The 12,444-nt window shown below is 46.5% G+C and overlaps 1 protein-coding gene across 13 annotated transcripts in view; it reads right to left on the bottom strand.

Annotated features, from left to right (window-relative positions):
* The window catches only part of ARL13A (ARF like GTPase 13A), a 39,170-nt gene that overhangs the window by 21,868 nt on the left and 4,858 nt on the right, over window positions 1-12,444 (bottom strand). Inside the window, exon 1 of one of the 13 annotated variants that reach the window (XM_084640099.1) lies at window positions 2,567-2,684. The exons of 11 other annotated variants lie outside the window; for them this stretch is intronic. The gene's annotated coding sequence lies outside the window, so the exon portion shown is untranslated. Of the gene's footprint in view, window positions 1-2,566; window positions 2,685-12,444 lie in introns of those variants that run through there. One more of the 13 variants, XM_084640101.1, reaches the window with a different exon arrangement.

Genomic DNA, 12,444 nt, shown 5'->3' on the forward strand with positions numbered 1-12,444 from the left:
CCCTTAATATCTATGAATCTATGAATGATATCACTCTCCTGAGGATAACATAGAGAGAGAAAGAATGGATGTTGCTTGAATGCCAGCAAACACCTGGACCACATGCTGCCATGCTTTCTTATGCAAAGATTCCAGACTACATGCTACTGGCCTGCTGTGGTAAAGTGTCCTAACATGGAGGACGCAATAAGGCTGCCCTCCCCAGAAACCTTTTGCAAAGACTTTGGGAGTACCTCCAGGACAGCTTCATTGAGATGTCCCTGGAGGATTTCCGCCCCATCCCCACACACGTTAACAGACTTTTCCAGTAGCTGTACTGGACGCGAATGCATCCCAAGTCTTCAGGGTAAATTAATCATTAAACACACTTGCTTTTAAACTGTGTATTATATTTACAAAGGTACCCTCACCAAAGCTGCCTTCTCCACCTTCAAGGTCTGGGAGCCCGGGTTGGGAGGGTATTGGCTCCAGGGTGATAAACAGTTCCTGGCTGTCGGGGAGAATGGTTTCTCCGCTAGCCTGGGTGCGCGCTATCTTCCTAGTCCCCAAAATCCTCATCCCTGTTGCATGAGACTCCCCCCTTGCAGGAGTCCACATACAGGGGTGGGGCAACTGTAGGGGCACCCCCTAGAATTGCATGCAGCTCATCATAAAAGCGGCATGTCTGGGGCTCTGACCCTGAGTGGGTGTTTGCCTTTTGGGTTTTTTGGTAGGCTTGCCTGAGCTACTTAAGTTTCATGTGGCACTGCTGCAGGTCCCTGTGATAGCCTCTGTCCTTCATGCCCTTGGAGATTTTTACAAATATTTTGGCATTTCGTCTTTTGGAACAGAGTTCTGATAGCACAAATTCGTCTCCCCATACAGCGATCAGATCCCGTACCTCCCGTTCGGTCCATGCTGGAGCTCTTTTGTGATTCTGGGACTCCATGGTCACCACTGCTGATGAGCTCGCCACACTGGCCAAACAGGAAATGAAATTCAAAAGTTCGCAGGGCTTTTCCTGTCTACCTGGCCAGTGCATCTGCTGTCCAGAGCAGTCACAATGGAGCACTGTGGGATAGCTCCTTGAGGCCAATTCCGTTGAATTGTGTCCACGTGAACCCAAATTTGACCTGGAGATGTCGATTTCAGCACTAATCCCCTAGTCGGGGAGGAGTAGAGAAATCGATTTTAAGAGCCCATTAAGTTGATAAAAATGGCTTTGTTATGTGGATGGGTGCAGGGTTAAATCCATCTATTGCTGCTAAATTTGACCTAAACTTGTAGTGTAGACCAGGGCTATGATGCTATCCTCACCATTCTGCCCTCTAAGCACAGGGCCAGATTCTCAGCTGATGTTAATCAGCATAACCACACCAAAGTCAATCACTGATTTCCACCAGTTTAAGAGCTGACCTGACCGGATGCTGGGAGAAGCAGGGAAGTCTGGAGAATGGGGAGAGGAAAGGGCAAGAGGGAAGGGTAACATCTAAGAAAGTCAAAATTAAACTCCTGCTCTATTGCAGAATTTTAAGTAAGATGTCCTGTGAACACAGAATAACCAGATACTGATGTCCTGGGAGCACAGAATAACCAGATAACCAGAACTAGCTGCAAGTCTCTTTGTACAGTGCCTAGCACAATAGGGTCCTGCCCAATGAGTCGGGTTTCTAGGTGCTTTCACAATACAAATAATACAGACATTTCTTAATAATGATATTAACTATAATTTCTATTATATTAAATAGTTACTATAATAGTAACAGTAACAACAACTCCACTGCAGCTTTGTGTGTCATTATTTTTCTTTCCTAACAAACAGCAGCTTTGTGTGTCATTATTTTTCTTTCCTAACAAAGAGCAGCTGATCAGACATTCCTCATTGAGATGGCAAGCAGCACAAGTGAAGCAAAGCCACGCCCCCCCAACCTCACTCCCTGTGACGCATAGTAATTTCCATCACCGAACGGAGTTCTCAGTGACCTGCTGATAAGAAGCCTCAGCCACCAGATTCTAGCACCCTCAGACACCCCGAGTACACCTCACTCCACCAAGATTACTAGGTATATTCAGGGAGAACGGTACTACTTGGTGTAAGGACATTGAAATCTGCTCCTGGGTCCCTATGAGGATGCAGAGAAAGACAAAGGAACCTTGTTTTGGGGGGGAGAAATAATAGCTGACTTTTCCCCCTCCCCTCAAGCGATGGATCTAGGGATTTTTGAGGACAGACAGGTGTAACCATTCCCCAACAACCCCTCAGTCACAATACTTCTACCTCTAACACAATGCTTCCCTAAACAACTGCCTGTTCTTGTATGGTAGAACCATCCCTGGCTTCTGCCTCAGCCAGACTTCTGAAGTCAAATGCCACCATCTTTCCCTGAATTTTCTTTCAATGCCCAAAGAATGACTACAAACTCCCAGCACAGCCACCCAGGCCTGAAGAGAAAAAACACCCCTCCCAGTAGCACCCTGAGAATCCATGTAATATTCCTGAGCTAAGAATTCCTCAGAATTGAGCCCCAATTCCAGCCAGGAGACAAGACCATCTCATGTTAAAGGAGTGCACGTCAGAGTCTCTCACCAGTTAGCCTCTGCTGTCCGGCTGCTGGTCACACTCTCCTCCTTCCTGCAGCATTCAACTAAATCTAATCTGGATTTAAACTAGTCACTACGTGTAGCCTTCTTAATCTCAGGATGGGTTCAGACCGGGCTGTCTGTGCATTATGGGAAATGTAGTTCTGAAGGCTTTGCCTCTCCCATTGCATTTTACAAGGCTAGAGGGAGAGTTGCTTTATCCACAAGGCCATGTGTATGACCACTGAATAAAGCAACAATCAGGTCCATCTCTGTTTTTAAATGGCTTGGAGAAATGGAGCACTCGGATTGGCCACCACAGTTTTCCAACAAAGATAGTATCTGCTGTAACAGATCACCCCACAGATCACTCATTGGCCTAATCTCCCAATTACTGTTCATACCCTGTAGCACCTGCAAAGAGCAACAGCCATTCACTGCTCATGTGGCATCCTTTCTTGGGGAGAGATGCCTTTGCTGCTCCCCCACTTTTTAAACATAAGTTACAACTGACTCTTGTGAATCCACTAGTATTTGCTTTTATTTAATACCTTTATAAGGCACCTACTGGGCAACATCTGAACACTGTATGATAAAGTCAGACATATTACTCAACTCAGATCTACCAGCTCGAATAGACCACCAGCCAGAAGCAAAGGACCCAGGACAGGGGAAAACCCAGGAGCCCACAGGCAAATGCAAGGAAACAGTTCCCAAGTGATATCAAAAAATTAAGGAAAATGGGTTATATATTAATCAGTGAAGGGAGCCCAAAATACAGCAAAGGCTGTATGGTAGAACCCAGTCTACCCAAAACACATGGCCTTACAGCATGTTCTGAAAGCAGCCAGTGAAAGTGTGTCACCCAGAGAATAGGGTGAGGCTGATCACATGATTAGAACATGCAGGTCAGTAAGTAGAAAACCTTGGAGAGAAACTGTTCAACTCACCGCGGCAAAGAAGAAATGGCTACTTAGATGGAATCAGATGGGGGAAATGAGGCTGGATGGTGCAGGTGAGCGATAACTAGGTCATAAGCAGCCTAAGCTTGAAATACCCAAAGTTGTTACCATCTGGCTGCTGTTGTTCAGTGGCCTGTGTAAAATGAACCTGGCAGGTAGGAGTGCAGTTCTTACTGGATGCGTGTAGGGGTCACACCACCATCATAGGTGGCACGAGTTGGCAACCTCATCTGGTGCCCAACCAGAGGCCAGCTATTGAATGGCCATGGAGCCTGAACTATGTCTGAGACCCTTTGGCTGCGCAGTGCGGGGAGGCTTATGCAGCCGTTACTTTTCCTGCATGTATTCTGTGGATAAATGGACTATCTCCGGCTGTACCACCGCCGATCTGGCACTTTCCACTGGATGCTTTTTGAAATGATTAAAGCAATTTACTACCCAGCTAGGTGCAGCAGGGTCAGCAAGAGAAGCTGATGTTCCCTCATTTCAGAAGGAAACCAGGGAACACTGATGGGAATCCAGATCTGCAAACCTGACACAGGAAGTGGGAAGAAAGTGCTCAGAAGGGAAAGGGCTGTTTAGGGGCAATCAGCCCATTAAATTGGCTACAATCCTTGGACTACATTACTAACTGCATAGATGGAGGGTAACCAGATCTTCAGGCTCCATGGGATACTGCACACCTGTGCACCAGACTTGTTCACAATGCATTTAAAAGCACAGGAGGATGTGGGTTGAAAGCTGTTTTCTAGGAATAGGAAGCACAGTGCGATGGGGCTGGCAGGTGTGATAAACAGGAGGGGCTGCTTGTTCCTAACTCCCAGCCTCTTATCTCTCCCCAGCAGGTTTCCTTTTGCCACACAGCCCTGCTTCCTGCCCCTAAAACTATTATTCCCTCTACAGACAAAGGACTAGAGAAGGCTCCAAGCTGCAATTTTCCCAGTAGCTCAATTGTTTGACAGGAGGGAGGGCACCAGGGATGAGGATGCAGCAAAGGGAGAGGACAGCATGAGCAAACTGAAAGGGATTTGGACAGATTAATCTGTGGGCTGGACACATGGCTCTTACAGTGCAGCGTATGGAAGTGGACAAATAGAATCAAGCAGAACACAGAGCAGGAGACATGAAGGGGCACTGGGGAGAGAGGGGCAATATTAATTAGAAATCACGTGAAGGCCATTCAGCCCAAGATGTGACAGACCCTAAGTCTAGAGGCGATGGGAAAGTACTGAAGACCCCACTGTCATTTGGAATATCGTGAGTATTCCTGGTGCCATTTTGTGTTAGGGAGGATGTTGCTGGGACCGAAGAGGGGCCACTGAACGTGTAGGGTTAGGGGGATGTAAATGATAGAGATCTGCCAAAAACCAGATGGATAGAAGAAGGATCATCTTGTAGAGAGCGGGGAAGGGATCAGAATGATACACATAAGCGGTTTAAAGACAGCAATGCTATTTTGAACTGCTGAGTTCAGCAGAAGTGGAGGGCATGGACGGTGAGGAGCGTGCATCGTGTACACCATGGCATGCAAATTTTGATTTCCAGGGGGCAACCCATCCTGTGGCACCTGCCAGTTCTTTTATCTTCTGGCCTCTTATAAATACTTTGATGGTTTTCAAGTTGCTTTGATATTGGTAAATTAATAGCAATTGGCCAGATCTGTAGCTGGTGTAATCAGCATAGCCCCAGTGAAATCCATGGAGCAACACTGATTTACTCCAGCTGAGGATATAGCCCAATAATTCTTAACACTTAGGGTTTTTGCTTTTCATCCAAAGATCTTATCACAGTGCATGACGCTAACCAGGCAAGATCCCTGCCTTAAGGGGGTTTACTTACTAAACCAGATGGTTAAAATGAGAAATAGGCCAACAGAACCAGGGGAAAGGGGAAATACATCACAGTTCAGGGCAACTGCACCAGTATTTCCCCCCAGTGCTCTAGCAATGACACCCTCTGTCAGGCTTCCAGCTCCCCAGCTGTCACCTCTCTGGGGTGGAGACCCAAATCTCTCTCCTTTCTGACCTTGGTATTTCCAGGCTGCAGAGTTTCCTGCCTTCACTGTGTTAGCCCAGCAAAAGACAATCTGAGCAGATGTGCTTGCTTTCTCTTCCAAAACACTTAACACAGTGCCCACAGTTATAGCTACCTACCACACAACACTTCCTGTGCAAGCCTCTTTTATTCTCTGAAGGTAAAAAGCATGACAGAAAACATACCCAAAACAGAAAAAGAACCTGCACACCAGCTAATAAGCTTACCAGAGATCACCCCAACCCAAACAGGGGCTCTGGCAGGAGCACCCCACTGAAAGAGTATCCTTGTAGTTTCAAGTTCCGCTTCAGCTCAGAACAATCACAGTCTTTTGGGGTCTCAGTAGGCCCAATCTTTCCATCACTTCACTAAATATTGAGGCCCTCTGTGGACCAGGGGTCCTGTCCATTTGCTGGATCAGGAAGAACCAGTTTAAAACCAGGCTCTTTATCCAAAAATGCTTTGTCTGTTGGTCCCTGGACTCCCTCCACCTCTGAACCAGTATACATGTATCTTTCCATGGGTGACTTCAAAGGACTGATAACCAGAGGAATTACATTAGCATCCCCCTCCTCCTAGAGAAGTTACATACAAAACACATACACTAATCACATTTTTAATACAAATGGACCCTAAAGGTATTAACCCTAATTCAATAAGGTTTAACTTAATTCGGTAAAATTCATTCAGGATATGGGAGGAAATGATCAGTCTGTCACAGCTGCCCTGGGAGATTATCAGTGTTTGTGATCATGTGGGCTGATCCATTGGAGTCCTCACTCCATTGTTTCCTTAGGGCTGATCCTGGGGAGGAATTTGTAGAATGGCTTTGGAACTAATGAGCAGACTGCAGGCAAGGAGAAGGAGAGGACTAGCTAGAGTCTGAGAACAGATTTCAGACTGCTAGTAGTGATCCAGGTAGAATTGTCTGACATCAGTGAGGCAAGCAGAGCAGGCACAGAAAAAGTTATTGTTAATTAATGTTTAATGCCAACATTGTATTCAGCACAGAAAACGTGGACATAAAGAACCTCAGACACAGCTAACGGAGCACAGTGGAAATCCAGAGTTGAAGAGTTTAGAGATTTGTTGTTTCCATATTTCTAACAAACTCTCTTAAGCACTGCAGGAATTGGGACAAACTTCCAGAGATATGAGGCAGTGACACACACTCACCAGCTCTAGAGAGAGAAGGGCAGATTTTGGGGAGGAAACGACAACACTTGGGACTCAGAACAGGGACTCTAGGAAATTGTGCAGGAGGGCCACCAGGGCAGGTAAGTAAGTGATAATGGGACTAAGTAGGGATTAGTGGTGAAGGCTGGGGGCCTATCTTCAGTCTCTTTTCAGCAAGCTGGCCTCTGAACAAAGAAATACATTTCAGCTTGTCCCTTATTAATCAAAGCTCAGAACAGGCATTGTTCCTTTGTAAACAACCCCCCTGTTCAACAGATACATGTTTCTTGCTTGCTACATATGGTCAGCTTTATCCCTTGACCACTAATCTGCAAATTGTATGTAACTCATTATACATTGGGTATGTTGCAGGGTCCCCAGCATCCTTCCTCTCACACACCTTGCTGTGCGCCCCTGTTTAATGGGTCAGGAGTCTAGATCATGTACATGTATCATGTATCATGTAGTGAGTGGGCAGGTGGTTAATAAGGAACACAGGCAGTTTTCAACAGGATGTTGCCACTGAATAGCGCTCATATACACACACTGTTTGGTTGAGTAAACATCCACTAGAAACTCCTGCTGCTTCTTTCATGTAGCTCCTGGAGAAGGGACAGTGTAGTCACCAATCAGGGGAAATGTGATGCCCTCCCCCACTTGTTGACTCTGCTCCAGCCCAGAGGGGGGGATAAGGCTGTGGCTGAAAGCCTGCTGCGCTACAGTTCATGGGCTAGGTGGTGTCAGCACTTCCACTGTGAGAACTCCCCTTCTGAGAAGGCAATAACCCATCACTTAGGGCTCAGACTTGGCTGCAAGGATGTATAGCCAATGTGCTGGATATTGTCACTTGCCTGCATCCTCCAGGCCCCTCTGACAGCCCTCAGGACCTTCCTCACACAGCCCCACTTCACAGTGCTCCTCTCTGACAGAGGGAGGTTTGAACCCCTCACTGCTTCTCCTTGGGTCTGCCAGGAGGGTGGTGAGTGAGCAATGCTAGGGAGAACCTCCCACTTTCCCTGAGCAGTTCATTGGACTCCCCTCAATTAACACTATGGATCAGGTAAGTCCATAAAAGCCAGTTTCCAAATGGAATTCAAAGTTCAGCTGCCATTACTTAACTTCTCCCAGCAGTGGGCCTCTCGCTAGCACAGACGGCTTGTTTTGGACTGCCTGGACCACCACAGGTGCACCAGCGCAGGAGGGTGAGAGGACTAAACTGAATCAAAGCCCTGATCTCATTTTAAAATAGTTTATCTGAATAAAAACCTTGATCAAAATAAAAAATAATAATTTCTCCTTCTCTAGTCCCTTCTCTCCAAGGACAGCAACGTGCTTTACAGATGTTTGTCTATTTAGCCTCACCTCACACCAGCTTGGCGAGAGGGAGGAGTAGAACCTTCTTGGGAAAAGGGGGCTACAGAACTTGGCATCCTGATTTTCAGAAGTTACCACTGAGTTCAGGTGCCTCGTTTTGCGACCGCTTGGGTCTGACTGTCAAAGGGGCTGAGAGTGCTTGCCACTCCCACTGACATGAAGTGGTGTGCATGGTTTGCAGTGTTTTTAAAAGTCAGGCAGAAGGTATCAAGTTAGGCCCCATCAAACCAAAGCACCTCGTTAGTGGCCTCTTTTAAAAGTTCCAGAGTAGCAGCCGTGTTAGTCTGTATCCGCAAAAGAAAAGGAGTACTTGTGGCACCTTAGAGACTAACAAATCTATTTGAGCATAAGCTTTCATGAGCTACAGCTCACTTCATCCGATCCATTCAGTGGAAAATACAGTGGGGAGATTTATATACACAGAGAACATGAAACAATGGGTGTTACCATACACACTGTAATGAGACTGTTCACTTAAGGTGAAGTATTACCAGCAGGAGAGCTGGGGTGGGAGGCAGGGGAGGGGGGAAATCTTTTGTAGTGATAATCAAGGTGGACTATTTCCAGCAGTTGACAAGAAGGTCTGAGGAACAGTGGCGGGGGTGGGGGGGAGGGAATAAACATGGGGAAATAGTTTTACTTTGTGTAATGACCCATCCACTCCCAGTCTTTATTCAAGCCTAAGTTAATTGTATCCAGTTTGCAAATTAATTCCAATTCAGCAGTCTCTCGTTGGAGTCTGGTTTTGAAGTTTTTTTGTTGAAGAATTGCAACTTTTAGGTCTGTAATTGAGTGAACAAAGAGATTGAAGTGTTCTCCGACTGGTTTTTGAATGCTACAAGCCATCAGGAACAGTATCCCCGATAATGTCACGGCAAACCTGGTGGCTGAACTTTGTGACTTTGTCCTCACCCATAACTATTTCACATTTGGGGACAACGTATACCTTCAAATCAGCGGCACTGCTATGGGTACCCGCATGGCCCCACAGTATGCCAACATTTTTATGGCTGACTTAGAACAACGCTTCCTCAGCTCTCGTCCCCTAATGCCCCTACTCTACTTGCGCTACACTGATGACATCTTCATCATCTGGACCCATGGAAAAGAAGCCCTTGAGGAATTCCACCATGATTTCAACAATTTCCATCCCATCATCAACCTCAGCCTGGACCAGTCCACGCAAGAGATCCACTTCCTGGACACTACGGTGCTAATAAGCGATGGTCACATAAACACCACCCTATACCGGAAACCTACTGACCGCTATGCCAACCTACATGCCTCCAGCTTTCACCCAGACCACACCACACGATCCATTGTCTACAGCCAAGCTCTACGATACAACCGCATTTGCTCCAACCCCTCAGACAGAGACAAACACCTACAAAATTTCTATCAAGCATTCTTACAACTACAATACCCACCTGCGGAAGTGAAGAAACAGATTGACAGAGCCAGAAGAGTACCCAGAAGTCACATACTACAGGACAGGCCCAACAAAGAAAATAACAGAACGCCACTAGCCATCACCTTCAGCCCCCAACTGAAACCTCTCCAATGCATCATCAAAGATCTACAACCTATCCTGAAGGACGAGCCATCACTCTCACAGATCTTGGGAGACAGGCCAGTCCTTGCTTACAGACAGCCCCCTAACTTGAAGCAAATACTCACCAGCAACCACACAACAGAAAGCTGTAGCTCTCAAAAGCTTATGCTCAAATAAATTTGTTAGTCTCTAAGGTGCCACAAGTCCTCCTTTTCTTTTGAAAGTGTGGCTGCAGGCGACTTGCCTAAGCCCCCCTGAGCTTTTGTAGGAGTGTGCACGTACATGCATGCCTGCAGTGGGAAATTCATGGCAAAATACACGACTTCTGTCTCAAAATAACGTGAGGGGAACCATTCCAGGCTCTCCCTTCTGGCTCACTTCGTGGATAAGCCTCCTACACACCACAAAGGGCCAGCGTGTCTTGGCTGCAACGTTCATTGAATTGAGCACAAGTCCCACAGTGGGGTTCAACAGTAATATGCTAAGTTTGCTCTTGTGTCTGACCACCAGCAGCCAAACAGAGCAGAGCAATTATGGCAAAGGAGATGTTTAAAAAACACCCAAAACACTCATTGAACTAAGTAACACTCTCCCTTCCTGTATTGTCTACGGAGCAGTCAAGATTGCAGCCAGGGAAGCACCAGGTAGCCCTGCTTGCAAACTCCGAGGCTAAGTGTTAAGCGCTTCTGGGTAAGGCAGCCTTTTTCAGCGTTAACAATTTTACCTAACATAGACTTACAAATATTGGTACAGACTGTCATGTGCCAAGAGATAGCGCTCTTTACAGTGTAACAGCGGAGGCGTGCAAAGGAAAGAAGGCAGACCACATTATCTAAAAATCCAACAAAACTTTTATCGTGAATGGAGACCTCCCACAGCAGCAGCAGCCTCCCATAGAGCTGGTGATAGGTGGTATGACCCACTACAAGAACATTTTATTTCCATTCCCTTAGCCTCTCTCTCTCAAACTACAGCCACCTGTAACCCAACTAGTGGGGAAGGTGAAACCAATCACAATAGGAACTAACCACAGACACAAGCCATTTGCCCGAGTTGTCAGAGGAGCTCCCATTGACCACAGAGACTGTCCAGTTTGGCCAATGTACATGGCAGAGGGGCATTGCCGGCACATGATGGCATATATCACATATCACCTGCACATCTACCAATGTGATATATGCCATCATGTGCCAGCAATGCCCCCCTGCCATGTACATTGGCCAAACCGGCCAGTCTCTACGCAAAAGAATAAATATCTATGATTCTAAAAATGGACACAAATCAGACATCAAGAATTGTAACATTCAAAAACCAATAGGAAAATACTTCAATCTTCCTGGACACTCAAAAACAGACTTAAAAGTGGCAATCCTTCAACAAAAAAACTTCAAAAACAGACTTCAATGAGAAACTGCAGAACTGGAATTAATTTGCAAACTGGACACCATCAAATTAGGCCTGAATAAAGACTGGGAGTGGATGGGTCACTACAAAAAGTAATTTTCCCTCTGCTGATACTCACACCTTCTTGTCAACTGTTGAGAATAGGCCACTTCCACCTTAATTGAACTGGCTTTGTTAGCATTGACCCCACACTTGGTAAAGCAACTTTCATCTTTTCATGTGCTGTGATATATATACTGCTTACTGTATTTTTCACTCCATGCATCTGATGAAGTGGGTTTTAGCCCACGAAAGCTTATGCCCAAATAAACTTGTTAGTCTCTAAGGGGCCACAAGGACGTCTCAAAAATAATGAGACAGCCTTCTAAAAATCTCATGATTTTTAAAGCTAAATAAAGCACACTGTTTTGTACCCAGCTCTTGATTTTCTTTTACCTTCAGGGAAGCTGCTGCTGCCTATCCCCAGTTTACGTGGGATCATCTTGGGATCAAAATGCAACCTTAAATACATTCACGTGCTCATAGAAACACATACACAGGTCTCCCTGACTGCTGCTTGGAGGGAACAGCACTTACACACTCATATGCCTTGGGCACGGGGACCTGCCATGTTATCCCTCTCTCTAGCTCCTTTTCAAGGAGACAAGACAGGCAGCTGCCCCACCCATTCTCCCTGCAGGCCCCCACAACATGTCCCCCACATTCATGTTCTCCCCCAGTCTCCTTCCCATCACAGTCTCCTCCTGCTCCCCTCTGTCTGCTACTTGCATCCCCCCTACCCACTTGTCCCCTCATAATTTACTGTCCTGTTTCTCAGCACTCTTGCCCCACCTGCTGTACCCAGAGCCCCATCCCCAGCACTTCTATGTCCTCCTGTCCCCTGCCAGACTCACACACGGTGACAAAAGGGCCACCATTTTCCTTCAGAACGGCCTGTGGCTTCTGTCGAGTAATGGAAGATGGTGGCCATATTTAATAAGGACAAGCCTTCCCAAGATTGAAGGCAGATACCAGCAATTCACGGGAACCCTTAACCCCTCCCCCTGCATTTTTCCGAGACACACAATAAAAATCAGAGAGTTGGCAAAACTGCATCAGTGACCCTAAAATTCCAGGGCCAAATCCTAATCCATTGAAGTCAATGGGCATTTTGCTACTGGCCTGAATTCGGCTCATTGCTTCAGTCTATGTCAGGGTACACGGTCAAATGTCCTGGCCTTGGGATAAACACCTCAGCCCAGCTTTGGTTTCAACAGGGCGTAGCTATTCGTGACCAGATTCTGCTCTCAGCTACCCCAGCGTAAGCCAGGAGTAACTGGAGGGAAGCCAGTGAAGTTATTCCCGATTTACTTTGAAGTGGGCGAGAGCTGAATCTCTCCCTCA

This window comes from Lepidochelys olivacea, assembly GCF_965140295.1.
Source record: "Lepidochelys olivacea isolate rLepOli2 genome assembly, chromosome: 9".
Taxonomy (NCBI): Eukaryota; Metazoa; Chordata; order Testudines; family Cheloniidae; genus Lepidochelys; species Lepidochelys olivacea.